Here is a 22227-nt window from a genome sequence, read left to right as displayed (position 1 = left end):
TTGAGATTCTATTTGGATCCTGAATTCACTGAGTGTCTTAACCATATCCCATTCTTTGACGGAAATTCTAGCCATCATCCCCCTGCTCTTGCGACTGAGAGCATCTGCTACTACATTGGCTTTACCGGGATGATATGAGAGAGTGAACTAGAAATCCTCAAGATACTCCATCCATCGTCTCTGTCTCAAGTTAAGGTCCTTATGTGTAAATAGATACTTCAAACTCTTGTGATCTGTGAAAATCCCAAATTATTCCCTATATAGATAATGTCGCCATTGCTTTAGGGCAAAAGCTACGGCCGCTAACTCCAAGTCACGTGTTGGGTAGTAACGCTCATGAGGTTTCAACTGCCTGGATCCATACGCGACTGCTTTTCCATTTTGCATGAGCACGCACTCTAACCCTTCTTTAGATGCATTACAATACATAGTATACCCCACTTCTCGTTCTGGGATGGACAAATTTGGCGCACTAGTTAACCTCTTCTTTAGCTCTTGGAAAGATTTTTCGCAAGCTTTGTCCCACTCATACTTTACTCCTTTTTGCGTCAAACGAGTCATTGGTTTAGCTAGTCTGAAGAAATCTTGGATGAACCTCCGGTAATAATCGGCCAATCCTAAGAAACTGTGGATTTCTGACACAGTTTTCTGTTGTCTCCAATCTAATACTGCCTCCATCTTGGTTGGATCCACCATAATCCCATTCTCCGACACTACATGCCCTAAGAATTTTACTTCATTCAATCAAAACTCACATTTGCTTGCCTTGGCATGTAACCGATTATCCCTAAGAACTTGAAGGACAGTCCTTAAATGTTGCTCATGCTCTTCTTCAGACCTTGAATATACCAAGATGTCATCAATGAAAACTACTACAAACTGGTCGAGGTATGGTCTAAAGATCTTATTCATTAGGCTCATGAATACTGCTGGTGCATTGGTTAGTCCGAAGGGCATTACTACAAACTCATAGTGGCCATATCTAGTACGAAAGGCAGTTTTTGGTATATCCTCCTCCTTGACTCGTAGTTGATGGTAACCTGACCTAAGATTGATCATTGAATAGCACCTTGAGCCTCTATGTTGATCAAAAAGGTCATCAATCCTTGGGAGTGGGTATCGATTTTTAATCATGACTCGATTGAGTTGACGATAATCAATGCATAACCTCAACGACCCATCCTTCTTTTTAGAAAACAACACGGGTGCTCCCCATGGCAAAGTACTTGGCCTAATGAATCCTCTCTCGAGCAATTCCTGTAGTTGTGTCTTCAATTCTTGTAGTTCTGCGGGTGCCATGCGATACGAGGCCATGGATATTGGGGTAGTTATTGGTTGTAGCTCAATACTAAAGTCTACTTCCCAGGTTGGTGGCAATCCCGGTAACTTCGTAGGAAATACATCTGCATATTCACATACTATGTGTAGAAGTTCTAATTCTCCATGGCCCTCCTCATTTAATATCAGACTTGCTATCCTACCCGCAATTTGATCGCACCACTGCATCCTATGTCTTGTTGAAGCTATGGGGTCTTGTCTATCCCCCTTAAACTGAAAAATCATTCCGTTGGATGGGTAAGTCATCTCCTTCTACGGATAACTATTGATAATAGCTAAGGTATGAGTAACTTTTCTATTTCTAAGATGAGATCAGAGTAGGGTATCTTCATGACTCAGGATTTGAAAATTAGTCGTATGGACATTTCCTAATAACGTCTTCCCTAAGTTAGTCATTAATCATATCCATCCATTATTGTTTATGCCTGACATAGGGTGCTAATGTGGTTTAGTTTCTAGTGTCCTTTGGTCCTTTTCCTCTTAAATAGTTATCCTTGACTTCTTTCCGTATAATTCCTTCCCCTTTCTATCTTGGAGTATGGTGTTGTATCCTTCCGGTTGCTCCTTTTGGTCCCTCATGAAGTTGGTTTACTTCCCGCAAGCTTCAAATCCTCTTGGATTCTACCTTCTCTCATTCTTAAGTCAATGTTGTGCCAACTATTTCCACAAAGATGGCAAGACTCCCCTAGAATTTGATTCTTAATAAGGTTTGGGATTTTTGGCCACGGTTACTAGTCCATTCTTAAGGTTTCAATTTCCTGGTACCACATTCCTATCGTTGCTTGCGAGCTCGAGTCATTACTTGTCTCGGAGTGTGGTCCACCATTTGTCGTTCTTTGAATGGGGTAAGGCGTAAGTCGAGTTCTAACTACATAGACAATTCCCTATGGGTAATCAACTAATCTTAAGTTAGAGTTTAATTATCCCAAGGGGTTCACATAACACAACTGCATGTATACATAATAATAATTACAAGATTCTTAAAATTGGTTTGAAGTGGAGACGAAGAATACGAAGCAGTTATGGTGATAACATCAGGATTAACTGAAATATGGATGAATGATATGATGTTACGGTTTCGAACTTCAATGTGATCAAGGCAATAGATGTAGTGACTAAACTAGATATTTAACTTGAAACTGTGTTGGCCATCCGCGTTTCAAACTGAATATCCAAGATTCATCACCGAGTAAAGAAATGAATTTATTTACAAGAAGCCTTGGGCTAAACAAAATAATCAAGGGTCAAAGGTGGTCAAATTTACAAATAGTAGTATATAAAATAGGACTAGGTGGACAGGACTTAATCTTGGAAGAGGATGACATCGAGTAAAGGTCACGAATACAAGATGAGGGTACGGCGATCGATAAAAGACGCGTAGAACTAATAGTACCCCTACTACGCGATGTGAGGCTGTACTTAAAGTTAAAACCATTTCACGATCCTGAAGTAGGTCCTCATGAGTTGATGTTGGTGTGCCCGAAATTCGAAGAAATTCCCTAAGATAGGTCAAGAAAGATTCTATTATTGATGTCTTTTAGTTGATAGAACAGGTAGTGTGATAATATAACATAGTCGGGGCAAGGTAGCCTCTAACTGCAGGTCGAAACGCGTGGGTAAGGGTTGAACCTAGGCTTTGATACCAAATTGTGACACCTCGATTCTACACTATTGGTTGTAGTCAAAGAAGAATCACGAATGAGTCCTGTGGTGAATAACCAAGTAAGATCCTAGTTCGCCGGAAGAGTCAAATCAGCCTCCTTTCTAAATCCGGCTTTCTTAGGTAGCGCACTACCCTTTTGACAGATCTTAAAAGGCATTGACACAAGGTCTCATAAGCAACAATAAGGTTCATACATATACGTCGAATATAAATACATAACAACCCCGAATATCCTTAATTCAAAAGTTTGTTCTGTTACATTACATCCCAAGAAAATTTAAATCTTTACATGAGTCTTACAAAACAACAAAAGGAAATTGCTAACTTTACTAAGATAGCCAAAAGTCTTCAAAGGTTTCAGGCTCTTCGTCTCCAGCTATAAGTTCCTCTTCGTCACCTGGCATGATACGTCGTGAGCTTTGAATGCCCGGTAAACACACACACACCCCGTCCTCTTTTTCCAGTCCAATACACAATCTCAAATATAACAACAAGCAGTAAAGCATGATACTCAAAATAGATAAAGAAAGGGTTACAAGTTAGATGTTAGTAAACTAGAAATCCCCCAAAGAGATTTCGTCCTCCCAACCACAATAATCGGATTCGGATTATTCGGTATGTCCCCTCTTTTGCTGCTTTGTTGCATAACTAACCTCGGATGCCTACCATCGGTTATATACCACGTAGCGCCAACCGTAGGGCCTCAAAAGAGACGGTAATAATGGGCCATGCCCAAATCTCTCCTCACACCAAACCACCTAGGGTCCGAATACAACTGCTCCGTTCAAGGGTTCCAAAAGTCACTAGCGCAAGACTTTAACTTTCAAGTAGGGAACGCATCCCAACAATCCACACATCACACATTATCATCATTACTCAAGTGATCAAAAACCCAATACCATCCTAATTAAGTTTCCCGTTGAGTTAAATGTTTTTAAACAAGGTTAAACCAATCTTAACAAGATAATAATATCCACATAAGCATGCATCATTAAGATGAGGAAGATAAAGTACATAACCATAACACATATAATATCATGCCAAGATATGATCATAAGCTAATAAGCATTTTCATGAACTCAAGAGCATAAAACATCCATGCACCACAAAATTTCCAAATTCAATATAACATAAGGATTAGAATGAAAGGACTATTTTAGATTTTTCACCGGACTCGGTCCCCCTATGGCTCGAAGAGATTTTAATCTAGTTTCCAGAACATATTTCGGAAATGGGATAGCTTTTCTAGATTTTGAGTTATTTAGAAAACACTCCAGTGCTGTCCAGATTCGTCGATCGTTACGAAAATTTGATTTTCTTGCAAATCGCTCACTTTTTTTCCATGAAACTAATTTTAGTTGAAAGATAACTCCTTAAGGAAGATTGTCACATAAAATAGAGATCCAGAATAATTTTATACATTTTGCTAGAATTTTTGAAAGTGGCTGCAAAAATAGATTCTAAGGTACAATACCCAAAACAAGAAGATTTATGGGAAAAGTGATCCACTAAGGGAAAATTTTCATTTCTTTTGTGATGAAACCATGCTAACTAACATATATTAAACTCAGAAAATTTTCTTGAAGGTGTGCCTTTGGAAAGTTTGAGAGATTGGTATGAAAAAGGTAGTTTTGTACCGTAATGAGGGAAACTACAAGAGAGGTAGAATCATGGCTCAACTGTTATCATTTTTAACACAAGTAACTCATCAATAACACATCTGAAAACATTGCTTAGAACCCTTAAGAACATGTATTTGAAAAACAAAAATGAAAGAGAAGGTTGTGTTGTGGCTTACTTGCTAAGCTTTGAACAAAATGGCTCTCTTCTCCCTTCCTCTTCCTCTCAAGACTTCTCTCTTGTTCTCCTTCCCCTCCTCTAGCTGAAAGTGTGTGTGTGAGTGTGATGATTGTCTTTGCCAAGCTAGGGAGTGGTGATATTTATAGGCAATTTTGGAGTAAAATGACATAGAAGCCCACTAGTTGCAATTGAATGGACAAGGTAGAATTTACTTGGAGTTCAATGAATTAGGAGTGATTAGGGAGCTTAACCTTGGGAAGTTCAACGAATTATATTTATATAGATCTCAATTAATTGATGGTACTTATAGCATATGGTACATGCACTAGTTTTGGAAAAATTTTGAATTTAAATAACGAAGTGAGGGCTTGAAGTTAAATTCATGTATTTGATGTAGAATTTAATTAAATTAGGCTAAGGAACCTAATCCAGCTAGGATATTCTGATTTTGATAAAAAAATGCTAACCGACAAGATTCGAAATAATTCAAGTAACTAAGGGCTTTAAGAAAATAATTTAAACATTAGGGTTTTTAAAGAGAAAACATTTTTCAGGGGCTTTACATACCTTGTCTTTCCTCTTAGTTGAGTCGTTTTGGATGTGGTCAGTTGTAGGCTCAATACCCAGTTTAGAACTTATTTCTTGATTTCATTTCAAAAACAAATCGTTTTGTGCTCAGAGTGCTGTGCCATTCTCCAAATTGTACAAAACAAGATTCTTTCTTTCATAAATCGTAGGGTTCAACCCAGGTCATGTGAAAACAGTAGAACAAGGACCTATCTGAAGCTACATGGGTTCCAGATTGCAAAGCAAAAGAAAAGAGAAAAAATTTGAGGCATCTGAGTTTGTTTCACCTTCAGAAAATTCCATGATTATATTCCGGATGTACCTCTTCAGGGCCTTGTCAATGCTTCGAACTATGAGTGTGCCTCTACCTCAAGCTCAAGCTCAAGTCTGCTTCAATCTAGAATGGCGATCAGAAGTGCTCTCCCGAATACCTGTCCCTGCCAGAGGCATCTTGGCTGTGTTTGCAATGAGTTCTTATGAGATCAACTGCGATGGTGGAAACTAGAGTTCGAATGGTTATTGCCTAGAACACAAAGGTTTGGAATTTTTGAGACTAAAGTCTGGTTTAAATACCTAGGGGTGTATCCCCAGCTTGAAATCTGTATGGCAGCCCCATAGATTGAGATAACATGTGTATGCGCCTCAATTCTGGATACTGAACCAACCTAGTCTGCCACCCCGTTGGAGAATAGGTAAAGTTGTGAATATGATCAGGAAGAAAAGCGGCATTCGTGACTCCTACATGCAGAGATTACTCCTTGGCAGTATTTCAGGACCTTTGTACTACGAGTTGATGGTAAGTGTTCGAAGAACACAAGAGGAGATCCCCGTCAGAGTAGAGCGGTTCACCGCCACTCACCCCGTGAGGTGCTTTTTAAAGCACCGCTTTATTTGTTTCTTGCATGCCCTAAACATCATGCCCTACATTGCTTGTAACATGTTGTAACATGTAACGTATCATCGTACTTATTGCATTTATTTGCATCTTGTGTTATCTTGTATCATTTATCCTTTCACGCTGTGCAGCGTTTAGGATCGTTGTCCTCTGGGCCATCTCTGGTTGCGTCGTGCGTGCACCTGAGCGGTTGTCTTCGGACCTCTTCTCACGGTTTCAGCGTGGTTAGAGTGTTCCTTTTCTCACACGATTTCAACGTGTTTGGAATTTATCTCAAGTTGTGTCATGCGCGCACCTGAGCGGTTTTTTTTCGGACCTTTTCTCACGATTTCAGCGTGGTTAGAGTGTTCTTTTCCTCACACGATTTCAGCGTGTTTGGAATTAATCTCAGGTTACGTCATGCGCGCACCTGGGCAGTTGTCTTCGGACCTCTTCTCACGGTTTTAGCGTGGTTAGAGTGTTCCTTTCCTCACACAATTTCAGCGTGTTTAGAATTTATCTCAGGTTGCGTCGTGCGTGCACCTGGGCGGTTTGTTTTTGGACCTCTTCTCACAATTTCAGCGTGGTTAGAGTGTCCCTTTCCTCACACGATTTCAACGTGTTTGGAATTTATCTCAGGTTGCGTGGAACGCGCTCCAGAGTACTTGTTTTCGGACCTCTTCTCACGATTTTGGCGTGTTTAGAGTGTCCCTTTCCTCACATGATTTTAGCGTGTTTGGAATTTATCTCAGGTTGCGTCGTGCGCGCACCTGGGCGGTTTGTTTTCAGACCTCTTCTCAAGATTTCAGCGTTGTTAGAGTGTTCTTTTCCTTACACGATTTTAGCGTGTTTAGAATTCATCTCAAGTTGTGTCATGCGCGCACCTGGGCGGTTGTCTTCGGACCTCGTCTCATGGTTTCAGTGTGGTTAGAGTGTCCCTTTCCTCACACGATTTCAGCGTGTTAGGAATTTATCTCAGGTTACGTCGTGCGCGTACCTGGGCGGTTTGTTTTCGGACCTTTTCTCACGATTTCAGCGTGATTAGAATGTCGTTGTCCTCACACGATTTTAGCGTGTTTGGAATTTATCTCAGGTTGCGTGGAACGCGCTCCTGGGCAGTTGTCTTCGGACCTCTTCTCATGGTTTTAGCGTGGTTAGAGTGTTCCTTTCCTCACACAATTTCAGCGTGTTTGGAATTTATCTCAGGTTGCGTCGTGTGCGCACCTGGGCGGTTTGTTTTCGGACCTCTTCTCACAATTTCAGCGTGGTTAGAGTGTCCCTTTCCTCACACGATTTCAGCGTGTTTGGAATTCATCTCAGGTTGCATTGTGTGCGCACCTGGGCGGTTATTTATGGGCCTCTTCTCACGATTTCAGCGTGGTTTGAGTGTTCTTTTCCTCACACGATTTCGGCGTGGTTGGGATTTGTTTTTCCACCTCTCACGATTCCAGTATGGTTGGAGTATGTCGTCCTTTGCATCTACTGTACTATCTGTTACATCGCATCTATTATCTATTGCATCACATCCGTTATGTCTATTGCGTGCATGTACTGCATTGTCCATTTATCGCTTGCATCCTTTCCATGTTAAGCTTAGTCCGACATGTGCCCATACTTTTCGCGTTAAAGCATGGTTCTGTGATTATGTGTACCCACCTATTCCACTAGGAGAATTGTGGTCTGAGGGTGTCGGCACCATTTTTGTGTTAGACGTGGTCTGTTTTGCGTCTATGCCTTTTCTAGGAAAATTGTGGTTTGGCCGCGCGCCTTATTCACTTCATCCACTCCATCCATTGCATCGTAGTTTGTTTTTGTTGCATCCAGCATGTAGGATCACAATCTTTCCTCAGCAGATCATTCCTTGCTTATATCATGCCACCCAATTACTTGTATTCTTTCTGCAAAACACATAGTTCTGCCTGTGCATATGCCTACTCCACTAAGAGAATTGTGGTTTGAGGGTTCCGGCACCTTTTCTATGTTAAACGTAGTTTGATTTTGTATCTCCATCCCTTTATGATATTGGTGCGGTTTTGCACTGCTTGTGGTTTGATTATCTCAATTACATTGCATATCATTTGCATTGTTTAAATTACATTGCATATCATTTGCATTATTTCATTACATTGTATGTCATTTACATTGTTTTGTTGCATTATGTATCATTTTGCATTTTTCCCCTGCCTGCGGGCACATCTTTTTTGGTTATCTTCCCTGTTTGTCTAAGTCTTCGGCCTTGTCAAAAATGTGTCGTCTCTGGACTTTGACTTTTACTCCCGCCATTTCATGACTTCCGAGTTCTGTCAAAAAGGGGCAACTGTAGACACCCCATTTTCAACCAACCTTAAGACTTAGACGTCATCATCCATGCACTCGGTGATTTTGCATGTTTGTGCTCGTTTCGAGTTTCCGAAGCCTTCGACTGAGCGCCTTGTCTCGGGACCTCTTAACTTTCTCCTCTTGGCCTGGTTTTTGGACCATGCCTTGTTGCCTTTGCCTAGAGGGAAACAGAAGCCTGTGGGCCGTAGACTACCTTTCCCTCTCGCAGGCCACTTTTTGTGCCCGTAGACTAGTTTTCGAGGCTTTCGGTTGAGCGCCTTGTCTTGTGGACTCTTGTCTTTCTTCCTTTTTGGTTTGTTTTTGAACCAAACCTTGTTACCCCTTGCCTGGAGGGTGGAACAGTGGTGTAGACCAATTTTCTCCCCTGTAGACCACTTTTCTTTCTTGTAGACCACTTTTGGTGGTCTGTCAGCTAGGGTAGGTGGTCGGTCGACCAACCTAAGTGGTCTACAGCCTGCCACCACCTTCTCCTCTCTTTGTAGACCCCATTTCTCCTCTGCCAGCCCATTTTCTTCCCTGTAGACCACTTTTTGTGGTCGGTCGATGTGGGGAAGTGGTTTGGAAATACTCTATTAATCTACTGGGACGCTCGAGATCCTCAGTGTAGACAGGCCCGTGGGCCTCATGCTACAGTTCGGACTCAATTTTGTGTCACGGTTCTTAATCTGAACCAAAGAGTCCAAATCCGGCAAATCGTTTTGAGAAAACTGTTTTTTGAAAGAAGTGCCAAACATGGACTGCTTTGCCAGATACAGAGTCGCCACCTAAATATTTTATTTTGGAAAATTTAGGAAACCCTGACTCGGTGCCAAAAGGCCACGTGTCCGTCATCACCAAAGTTGCCTCGACTCGGGAACTTGGGTACGATTGGGGAAGGTCACTTCGTGAGCACCCCCGCTCGCCCGGTCATAGACCGGCCTCTACTAACCATGATATCAATTTTTGAAAAACATTGTGAGTTCTTATTCTGATTTATTAGCCTAGGTTACTATGTGATGCGCACAGCATATAAGTATAGACCGGGTCGCCTGAATTGGAACGAAACATTTCATGCTTGTTTTTGAAAATGGTTTGCTACCCGCAGGTAGGCTTTAAAACATTTGATGATTTATTCCAATTTAAGTAACCCAACCTTCACCCACAGGCATTCAGGCAGTTATATCAGATAAGCACATAGCCTCATGGTAAGCATGCTATCATGGCAGTCACTCACACGCATGCAAGGATGCTAAAGCATAAAACTTACCGAGTACTCCAAGCCAAAATAGGAATTTATTAGAAATCATGCATGATCCTAAATATACAGAAATGCATGATGCAACACATGCAAAATGCAATTATAGCAGGCTCGGCTATTCTAAGATGGCATATGAAATGTTACAACTACCATGTATTCAACTTTGAAATTGAAAGTACAATGCAGTTAGTATGATGCGCCGAGCCCGGTGCATGCAATACAGATGAATGAATGCAAACATGCTGTCATACTGTATGCTAATTTAAATATGCCCTAATCTAACCATCATAAGCGGATAAATAAAAGGGAGAAAGACGTGGGGTTAGAAGACATACATCACACTCACGCACACTCATTACAGTTGTGCCCTCACTCGGAGGGTCCGAATAAATATACAGTCCAAATATTACAGTCCCGAATAAAAGAATATTACAGTCCAAAATATTACAGAATCCTAATTAATTAACAAATTAACTAAGAAAACAAGTAAAACTGGCGTGCAAGCCAGGGACTGCCTTTCTTCTGATGGATGATGCATGTCCGGATTGTCTTGCGCGGAAATCCACCGGAATGCCCCAATTAGCCTCTGTTTACACCTGTTCTTGAAATGCGTGCCAAGCCCCAAAAAGTTGCTGATTCTTCGTTTTGCTGCAACAGAGAGCAGGAAAGGGGCATAGCAATATATTTGCACAGATATATGCATGTCTCGATCCTCGTGCCATCAATCACGCATACCGAGGCATGATGGCCGAGGAGTCGAAATGCACAACTCAATATAGGATGAATGCATATGAAACTACAGCTAAAACCTAACTCCATCATGGATAATCCGGAGTGTCGGTGACTGGGGAATTGAGACACATTCCGTCACTCGGAGTACGAAATGTACCTCGCTTCCCGTGCCCGGGCTAACTCCTATTCCGGACATGATGCAATATGCATGATATGCATGAAATGCAACTAAGATATAATCCTAACATACACAATGCTATGGAAATGAAATGCCTCGAAATGCGTGCACACGGGCACGCAAACCAAGAAAATGCATGAATGCAATGAAAATGAGACGCCTTGAAATGCGTGCACACGGGCACGCAAACCGAGGCGATGGCATACGCAATATGATGAAAATGAGATGCCTCGAAATGCGTGCACACGGGCACGCAAACCGAGGCAATGGTATACGCAATGAAAATGAGGTGCCTCGAAATACGTGCACACGGGCACGCAAAACGAGGCAATGGCAAAATGCTATGAAAATGAGGTGCCTCAAAATGCGTGCACACGGGCACGCAAACCGAGGCAATTGCAAAATGCAATACAATATGACTAAAATGGCATGGAAAAGGCAACATGGACTTATACTAACATGAGAGAGCCTCAGCCACACTCACATAAGAAGCCGGTTGGTGAAAATGAAGTGCCTCGAAATGCGTGCACACGGGCACGTAAACCAAGGCAATGACGGAATGCGATGAAAGGCCATGAAAACATGATATGGGCTTATACCAACATGAGTGAGCCTCAGCCACACTCACATAGGATGCCGTCGGATAAAAATGGAGTGCCTCGAAATGCGTGCACACGGGCACGCAAACCGAGGCGATGACGGAATGCGATGAAATGATATGGAAACATGATATGGGCTTATACCAACATGAGTGAACCTCAGCCACACTCACATAGGATGCCGGCGGAGGAAAATGGGGTGCCTCGAAATGCGTGCACACGGGCACGCAAACCGAGGCGATAACGGAATGCGATGAAAAGCCATGGAAACATGATATGGGCTTATACCAACATGAGTGAGCCTCAGCCACACTCACATAGGATGCCGTTGGATAAAAATGGAGTGTCTCGAAATGCGTGCACACGGGCACGCAAACCGAGGCAATGACAAAATGCGATGTAATGACATGGAAATGGCATGCAATCATTCTAATAGAATTTCAGCACTAAAATATGGGGGAAAACAGTCCCGAAATGAGGCGAAATGACATGAAATGCAAGGAATTGTCCCGAAATGCGAATTTAGGCACCCGAAATGGCCTATAGCTATGCCAAACATGCACAATGTGGACATGCAATGGAAAGACAGAAGCTAGACAGTCCCAAAAGATGCACTTTCACAGTTATAAACATGGCCAAACAGCAAGCATAGGTATGGCAAAAATGGCATGCAAGAATAGGGGCCGAAAGAGGGGTAATGAAGCAAGTGATATAAGCAAAACCCAAACTGAAAAATTTCCTTCTACAACATTGAAGAGGGACCAAAAATATGAATATTTACAGTTTATGTCAGCCTCAAAATCAGTATACAAACATGATAGAAATGTGATGCAAAATAAGGCTCAAAAGTGGCTATAACATGAGGTATACAAAATAATCACCAAACAGCCAAAGACCCTTAATAAAACATGTAGAATGGACCAAAATAAGCACTTTTCCAGAACTGTAAAATGGCCAAAAACAAAAGCATGATAGGCTAACTAAACATGCAAGAATGGGGAATAAAAGAGGGATATAACATGAAGTGACCTATGGAGGTCCCAAACCATAAAAGGACCTAAATGAAACATGAATAATGGACCAAAATAAGCACCTTTTCAGAACTGTAAAATGGCCAAAAACAAAAGTATGATAGGCTGCCATTGCATGCAGGAATGGGGGAAGAAAAGAGGAGTATAAAGGTAGGTACAACATGGAAGTCCCAAATGGTGTTGAGACCTTCTTCAATGTTGAAGAGGGGATCAAAATAAGCCTAATATCAGTTTACAACATGCTCAAAAACAGATTTTTCATGGGCCAAAAATAGCATGCAAAATTATGACATATAAGAGGATCAATGAAGCAAGTGTATCATGGGGGGCTCAAACAGGGTTGAGCCCTTAATGAAAAGTGAAGATGAGCTCAAAAGAGGGCCCTTTTCAGTTAGGGCCGGAGCTTGAAACAAAAAGCAAGTGAGGCTTACAAATGGATCAAGAAAAGGGGTCAAAGAAGAGAAAGGTTACTCACCCTTGAAGACTAAGACTTTTGTTGCTTCTTGGATCAATTTGCAGCTTCTTTGGCCTTTGAGAAACCTTCCTTGTTGCTGGAAATGAGGTGGTGGTGGTAGAGCTTGGTGGTGTAGAAGAAATGGTGCTTAAGGACTTAAGGTTTTTCAAGGAAATGAGAGGTATAGAAATGGAGTTGTGTATGGAAGCTTGAAGATGAAGTTTTCTAACCCCAACAAAGGATATATCTTGCTTGCTATATAGGCCAAAAAGGGGGTGTAAAGGTGGGGGAAAATGAGAGTAACTTTCCCCCACAAAATATCCCCCGGATAAAGATCTTTTCTGGGGGATAAAGCCTCACAGCTGTAAAGGGAACAGTGCAAGGAGCTCGGCCGGCCTGGTACTTTTGCTGCAGGTGGCCGGCCGGCCACACCCCCTAGCCGGCCGGCTAGGGGTCAAAAAGGTCAATCAGATTTTCTGGCCGGCCACCAACTGGTTGGGTCTTCCTATATGTGTACAACACAACTCTGTGGTTAAAAGTCCAAGAAAGTGGGTCCAAGGGGTTCAACATTAGCCCGGAAGGAGGGGGTCAAAAGGGTCAAGTTGAATTAATGGCCGGCCATGAACTTTTAGGGTCCTCTCATGTGTGTACATCACAAATATGTGGTTCAAAGTTCAAGAAAAAGGGTCAAAGGGGTTCAACATTAGCCCGGAATGAGGGGGTCAAAAGGGTCAAGTTGAATTAATGGCCGGCCATGAACTTTTAGGGTCCTCTCATGTGTGTACATCACAAATATGTGGTTCAAAGTTCGAGAAAATGGGCCCAAGGTGTTCAACATTAGCCCGGAAGTGCGAAAAACGGGCGCCGGAGGGCGTCGGAGGATGTATAACTGGTTGCTGCAACAATTGCTGGCCTCCCACCCTTCAGTGACCTCCCGATGATAAAATAGAGGTACCTGCCAAAAATGAACGAAAATCATTGCAAAACGAATGCTCGGGGACCAAAACGCGCAGTTCGAGGTCCCGAAAATGGGCTGTTAAGCACCGAAAGTGGCATTCGGCCACGAAGTGGGCTTCTCAGCCCCCAGTGTCCCTCAAAAGGGAGAAAATAGGAAGTATGCCAAAAATCAGAGCAAACGGAGATGGTTAGGCGGTCCCGAACAGAGGCACACGGCCAACGATCCCGAAAAACCGGAAACCGGACTCCGTAATGGGAAAAATGGCCTACGGCCACCAAATGTAGCCCACGGACATTGAGAGATGGTCTACGGGACCTCTCCTTCCCCTCAGGAAAAGAAACAAAGAAAACCGAGCCTGGTTCGCAAACCGAAGCAAAGCACAAAAGAGGGTTCGGAAGTTCGGAGGCAGGGCTCACGGCCGCAACTCTGAAACTTCTGAACGAGCACAATATGCAATATCACCAAGTGCTCAACTGGCGACGTCTGAGTCTTAAGGTCGGTCAAAAATGGGGTGTCTACAGTTGCCCCTCTTTGACAGAACTCGGAAGTCATAAGTGACGGGAGTGAATGTCAAAGCCCAGAGACGACCCATTTTTGACAAGGCCGAAGACTTAGACAAAGTAGACAAGATAGACAAAGATGTGCCCGCAGGCATGCCCGCAGGCAGGGGCAAAATGCAAATGATATGCAAGAAGATTTTGAAGATTGGACTTATACGCTACGCGAGGCCGGTTTTGAAAGTTGGACTTATACGCTACGCGAAGCCGGTTATCACTCATGATCATGCAAAGAGAGCTATAATAAAGCAATTATGCGAAATAAATGCAACATTTTAAGCAAATGCTAGGCAAGCAAGTAAACTCGAGCCAAACTACACCTCGTGCAGAAAGGATGTAAGAAAATTATGGAATTCTCACCGCGTCTCACGCGGAGAAGGCTAAAAGCGACTACTGAGAAAACCCGGAGTCTTACACACAACATCTCTCTGCGCATCACACATAGGAGAGGAAGAAGGTAAACCTCTCAGCGTATCACACGCAAAAGAGGAAAGGTAAACTTCTCAGCGTATCACACGCAAGAGAAGAAAGGCAAATTCCTCAACGTATCACACGCAAGAGAAAGCTGCTCAGCATATCACATGCAAGAGAGAAAACGGAAAATTTCTCGGCGTATCACACGCAAGAGAAAACCTCTTAGCATATCACATGCAAGAGAGAAAACGGAAAATTTCTCGGCGTATCACACGCAAGAGAAAACCTCTTAGCATATCACATGCAAGAGAGAAAAGGGAAATTTCTCAGCGTATCACACGCAAAAGAAAACCTCTCAACATATCACATGCAAGAGAGAAAAGGGAAATTTCTCAGCGTATCACACGCAAGAGAAAACCTCTCAGCATATCACATGCAAGAGAGAAAACGAAAAATTTCTCAGCGTATCACACGCAAGAGAAAACCTCTCAGCATATCAGATGCAAGAGAGAAAACGGAAAATTTCTCAGCGTATCACACACAAGAGAAAACCTCTCAGCATATCACATGCAAGAGAGAAAACGGAAAATTTCTCGGCGTATCACACGCAAGAGAAAACCTCTCAGCATATCACATGCAAGAGAGGAAAGGTAAGGAATGAACACCGGAACTCGTCCGAATGTTCGAAACCGAAGATGTCCTAACGCACCGCACGCGAGAGGAGAGAAGACGACAATTTCAAGTAAAAAGGTGCACAACGATGCAGGTGAAGTGTACATAACAATGTAAGTAATGAGCATAACAATGCTGGATAAATGTGCATAACAATGCAAGCAATGAGCATAACAATGCTAGATAGATGTGCATAACAATGCAAGCAATGAGCATAACAATGCTAGATAAATATGCAATGAGCATAACAATGCTAGATAAATATGCAATGAGCATAACAATGCTGGATAAATGTGCATAACAATGCAAGTAATGAGCATAACAATGCTAGAGGAACGCGCGTGACAATACCCGTTTGAAACAAAAATACCAAATAAGGGAATACAAGCCTTAAGTAGACCAAATTCCAAACGCAAACTCCGATTTACCTCTCGAAGGGGTCACCATACATTCCAAAAAGGATACACCTCGTGCATGCCGACTGACGATGAACTACACATCGAAGACACGAGTTGAAAATTCCGCAGAAACCTTTTGAGCTGAAAAGAGTGGGTTCTCCTTGCACTTTCTTGATTGTACTTCCAAACCGCAGTTACTACCTTTCCTTCCTGGTCATGTTCACAACTTTCCCTATTCTCCAACGGGGTGACAGACTAGGTTGATTCAGTATCCAGAATCGAGGCGCATTCACATGCTATCTCAATCTATGGGGCTGCCATACAGATTTCAAGCCGAGGATAGACCCCTGGGTATTTAAACCAGACTTAAGTCTCGGAAATTCCGAACCATTGCGTTCTAGGCAATAGCCGTCCGAACTCTAGTTTCCACCGTTGCAGTTGGTCTCCTAGGAACTCATTGCAAACACAGCCAAGATGCCTCTGGCGGGGAATGGTACTCAGGGAGAGCACTTTTGATTGCCATTTTGGCTTGAAGTAGCCTTGATCTTGAGCTTGAGGTAAAGGCGCACTCATACTTCGGAGCTTTGGCAAGACTTGAAGAGGTACACACAGAATGTAGTCTCGGAACTTACTGAAGTTGAAACAAACTCAGATACCCGATATTTCCTCTTTTCTTTTGCTTTGTAGTCTAGAACCCATATAGTTTCAAATAGGTCCTAGTTTTGCTGTTTCGACATGACCTGGGTTAAACCCTGCGATTTTAGAAAGAACAAATTCCCTTTTTGCACAAATGTGGAGAATGGCATAGCACTCTGAGCACACAACAAATCATTTTTTTTGAAATTGAGAAAATGAGTTCTCGACCAGGTATTGAGCCCATGACTGAACACAGTGAAAAGAGATTCAACAACAAAAGGTAAACAACCTAAACATATCGAGACACGCTCAGAACGACTCAGAGCAAGAATCGAGACAAACAAAACTAAAGACACGACACACAGACGTGCACAGGGAGCCTGTTCCACCGGGTATTGTTTCCCATCCTTTCTCATTTGTGATTCTCACATCACTCTGGCACTCAATCTCTTGTTTTCTGAAAAAGCCCTTTTCTCACTTTTTCTCTCATCCCACATCTCTCTATTCTTCAATCTCTCATTTTCAATCCTTCCCCTGGGTGGTTGATGGATAAACAGCAAGTTGAAGGCTCTCGCCCCTAGCACTCAGCTAGATTCTTCTTTCTTCCGCTCACAGCTAGTGAATTCCTCCCACAGAGGGGTTGCGCTACAACTGGGTGTGTAGCAAATCTGCAGCTAGCATCGGTTGATGATGCTTTGCTGGGGGGTTTGGACGTGATAAGATCTGTCCAAATGATGGAGTGGAATATCTTGCCCCATTCTAGTTCGTGCTTCGCACTTTGCTTGATACCTCGTTGCTTGGAGGATGTGAGAGCTTTCTGCCCTTTGTTGTTAACTTCAGTTGTGCCCTATTCTGGCAGGTAGAGTGCCCTTCTTGGCAAGTATGTTGACAATGGGAAAGACAGGAGGCCTGACTCAACTGTGCCCCTAGTTCATCATTTTGACCATTTTTTGTTTTAGTTTTCTCCCAAAAAAAAAAAAAAAAAAAAAAATTTGACCAAAATGAGAGTTAGATTAACATACTTGTTCAAATTTCTGATTTAAAATCATGCAAGTCAGGCTATGAGCACTGAAAATTTTCCTCTTTTGGGTCCAAGAAATGGTCCAGTTTTGAAAATGGAATACTTTTCGAGAAGATTAATCAACTTCATTAAAAATTCTCAAAAACTATTTTTGCAAACGACTACTGCTCAACAACCACGGAAGCTACTCTTGAGATGCACAACCTCGGATCCGAAGGAAGATTGCCCCTTGCTTGAAGGACACTGCATGGCAATGGAAAGTTGCCCCTTGTTTGAAAGGCACCGTGGCGCATTGAATGGCAACGGAAAGTTGCCCCTTGTTTGAACGGCGCCACGGCGCATTGAATGGCAACGGAAAGTTGCCCCTTGTTTGGATGGCACCGTAGCGCGTTGTTGGCAATCCTCAGAGTGACGAACACAATCCGTCTCTCGGATACAGAGAAGGCAAAGATGATCAAAGCCATTACATGGACACAATTGAATTGTTTTACGGCTGGACTTCAGAATGAAGTTGCCTACGTATCCCAAAGATGGGAATCAAGCCTCACGTAGTTCGGGGTTAAGGTACACTCGGGTATTAACCTCTCCTTTTTAGGCTCTAACTTTTGCCAAGGCGCCCGTTGCGGGTTTTCGACCTTGCGAGCTTTGTTCTTCTTTTCTTTTCAATTCTTTTCATTTCTTTTCCCTTTTTTTATTTTCTTTTTTGTTCTTTTCTTTGCATTTTTCTTCATTTTGTTCTCTTTTTTGTATTTTTCTCTTGCTCTAACTTTTGCCTGGGTCACCCTTCCGGGTTTTTGGCCCAGCGAGCCTCTCAAGGGTAAAAGTGTAGCTTGGTCCATGCCAAATGGTTATAGGGTTTCGAAGCCATCCGTATCCAGGAGAGTGGCTGTTGATTTGCAAGAGGACTCATTTTCAGCTCTTCGAGCATGTCTGATATCTTTGCCCCTAGTTTGAGGGGTACTTCTGTTCTAGCTTTGCAAGCTTCTTCTGATCTTCTGATCTTTTTTATCTGACTTTCCTGGCCTCTTGTTCGAGGGCTGCTTCAAATCCGGCCACACAAGCCTCACATCGTAGTTGACCGTTGAACCTTCTGAATTCAAGTTTCAAGGTTTGGAGGCAAAGGGGGTGAGTCTCGAGGCTGAGAGCGATCCTAGGCTGCACAATCTCAAGAGCGATTCCACACAAGTCTTCGCAGGACCACGCAAAACATTTTGTTTTTGAAAATTTTTAAGAAAGCGACAAATCGCTCGCGCTGAAGATAGTGTAGAACCAATCTGGATCAAGCCGGGGTCCTTCTCAGTACTCACGCTAACAAGCATGATTTCATTCGTTAAGGGCTTAGCAAGCCTCTCTTTCTCTCAATTGATCAAAATTTTGCAAATCCCGAGGAATTCCTTCCTCTTCGTTTTCACCGCAGTGTTTTAAAAAAAAAAATTTGAAAAAAACTTAGGTCAATGCAATGATTTTGGGGTGCAGAAGAGTAGGTGGAATGCACTGCCATTTCATTCAAATCCCGGCACAACTAGCACATGGCAGAAGCAAATGTGAGAGTGTGGAAATCACTGCTGTTTCATTCAAAATCTATTGGTACAACTGGCTCCCTGGCAGAAACAGACTCAAAACAAAACGAAAAGACAAATACAAAACAAAATGGTGATGCCTGAGGTAACACCCCCTGGAATCACCCGACTCCTATACAACAGGACTGACTTGATACAACAAGACAGACCCAAAACAAAAGAGACAGACTCAAAACAAAAAGACAGACTCAAAACAAAACGACAAGACTGACTCAATACCCAAGTCAGAATGTAGCATTCGCCAACTGCTCAAAATGGTGCGTGCCATACGCCATATCTGGAGTAAACTGAGTGCCGCCCGCAGGTGGTTCATCCCTCGATCACATCACGTTAGCCCCCACAAATTCACTGATCAAGTGCCGATAGGCTTTGTAGGACTTGGTGCGGGGATGACCCCGTTGTCGATCAGATCTTGTATTTCGTGGCGGAGACGAAAGCACATGTCAGTATCATGGCCAGCTCGCTGATGGAAGGCACAGTAGTCGGTTGGGTTATGTGAGAGAGGGAGGTTCTTTGGTAATGGCTGCGGTTCCAGGGGCTTCAGATGCCCTTTCTTGATCAAAGCCTCTAGAGCCTTTAACAAAGGCATATAAAGTGGGGTGAAAACCTTCTTGGCTTGGGATGGATGTTTGGCTGCTTGCGAGCTACTTCCGGACGTACCGGCGAATGGGGTAGCTGTTTTTGATACGGTGGTAGCCACCATGCCCACATCAGAAGATCTTGCAGCTGCATCACCACTGGTGGTCGCATTCGAACTGCGGGTAAACGCCCTCCTGGGTTGCTCCTTATCCTGGTCAAACAGACCTTGCCTCATTGCATCTTCGATTTGTACCCCCATATCGTGCAAATCTGAGAAAGTGGGAAAGGGGATTACAATCATTCTCTGCATTAGCTTAGGCTGGAGATTGCGCACAATCATCCGGATTTGATCCTTATCAGTAGGCCTTAGAGTCATCATCGAGGCCTTCGCTCTCCACCGAGACACGAATTTTGAGAAGCTCTCCTTCGGCTCTTGCCTCATTGTCTCAAGATCGCGGGTCGTAATCTCGATTTGGGTATTGTATGAATATTGTGCGACGAAGGCCTCGGCCATCTCCTCCCAGCTTCGTTTCACCGAATCTTCCAATTTGGCATACCAGGTGACTGCAATACCCGACAGGGTCCTGCCAAAAAGGGAGAGCTTCTGTAATCTTGTCAAACCCATCGGGCGCAAAACATTTGAAAACAAGCTCAGGTGGACCATGGGATCTCCTGACCCATCAAAACGGTCAATGTGAGGCATCTTGAACCTGTCCGGCAGAGTTACAGCTGCGTCGGTGTACTCGTCCTCAATGCCCGGGATGGACTTTACCCCCTGGGATTTCTTGAACAGCTTTTCAAGTTTGCTCAACTTCAACGCTGTGGGGTCGACCTCGAACTCGGAGGGAGAGTTCGGTAGATTGGTAGGTGCTTTGGATAGTTGGGGTAAAATTGGGGGCGGAGCCGGGCCTGCCGGAATGTCCGTACCTTCCTGGACATTTGGCGTCTCCCCAGGTGCTGGAGCTCCTGTTGGGGGAGGAACTTGTTGTGAGGTGGACGCGTCGCTTTGCTGTTGCAGCTTGATGATGAGCTCGGCCTGCCGAGCCATGATCGCAGCCTGCTGTTTGGCAAATTCCTCCTGGCGGGTAGCATCCTGCTGCATGAGTTTCATACTCTCTTGCATCTGGCGCATCATTGCCACCATCTCTGATGTGTTCGGCTGATCCATCTGACTGGTTGGTATCTATCCATGCAGTAGAAACTGAGACCTCAGCCTGACTGTTCACTGGTGGGGTGGATAAGGGCCGCTGACCTGGTAACTGCTGAACCGGTGATTTGTGCCCGACTAGCCCTTTTACCCTGCCTCTGGCAAAAGAACACTGATTGCCCTTGAACTGAGTCTCTGACTTGACAAAGTCTATCAGCACAAGTTCGATGAACCTCGGGGATATCGGAGCCTTCTGAAGCTATGGTTCCCAGACTACCCTGCAAAAGAGAAAAACAGACAGCATCTCAGCCTGATTCCATCTGAACAGATACGAGCATAGTTGAATGAGTGTGCCCTCTACTGAATTCTGCCCCAAAATTCTGCCCCAAATCTGAGTCTGATACCCACAGGTAAAGCTGACTCCCAAATACTGATAGTAATGCCCGCAGGCCTGATGCCCAGACTTGCAAACTGATACATGCATTCCTGTAGAGACGCACTCTAAAGCACATAGCAGACAAGTGAGAGCCAAAACACCCCTATGTTGGGGTAGGGTTTCCCTGTCCTATTCTGTCAGGAGCTAGGGTTTCACTACGCACGCAGCGGTTTCAAACAACCTATGATCGGGTAAGCAACCTGTCCTAGTTTGGAATGGTCACTATGGATCCGAATATGCACTAGGTCGAATGGTCAAAGAGGGTGCCCCGGTAAAACCGGGGTTTGTGTTCCCATACTGGCAGAGCCCACAACCGGTCAGCCTTATGGTCATGCCTTGACAAGACAAGCCTCCGGCAAACCGTTCAGCAATAGCAGATGGCAAACACGGTGTCCTAGGCGCACCAATGCAAATGCAATGCAAAGAATCACACAAGTGTAGTAAAAAACAGATATCATGAGTTCGAGTCAAGTTCTCTAAATCCCCAGCAGAGTCGCCAGAAACTGTAGACAGGCCCGTGGGCCTCATGCTACAGTTCGGACTCAATTTTGTGTCACGGTTTTTAATCTGAACCAAAGAGTCCAAATCCGGCAAATCGTTTTGAGAAAACTGATTTTTGAAAGAAGTGCCAAACATGGACTGCTTTGCCAAATACAGAGTAGCCACCTAAATATTTTATTTTGGGAAATTTAGGAAACCCTGACTCGGTGCCAAAAGGCCACGTGTCCGTCATCACCAAAGTTGCCTCGGCTCGGGAACTTGGGTACGATTGGGGAAGGTCACTTCGTGAGCACCCCCGCTCGCCCGGTCATAGACCGGCCTCTACTAACCATGATATCAATTTTTGAAAAACATTGTGAGTTCTTATTCTGATTTATTAGCCTAGGTTACTATGTGATGCGCACAGCATATAAGTATAGACCGGGTCGTCTGAATTGGAACGAAACATTTCATGCTTGTTTTTGAAAATGGTTTGCTACCCGCAGGTAGGCTTTAAAACATTTGATGATTTATTC

Source organism: Camellia sinensis, chromosome 15 (assembly GCF_055761805.1).
Source record: "Camellia sinensis isolate YWXY chromosome 15, ASM5576180v1, whole genome shotgun sequence".
NCBI lineage: Eukaryota > Viridiplantae > Streptophyta > Magnoliopsida > Ericales > Theaceae > Camellia > Camellia sinensis.
The sequence above is the reverse complement of the archived record's forward strand: the minus strand, read 5'-3'. Positions refer to the sequence as shown.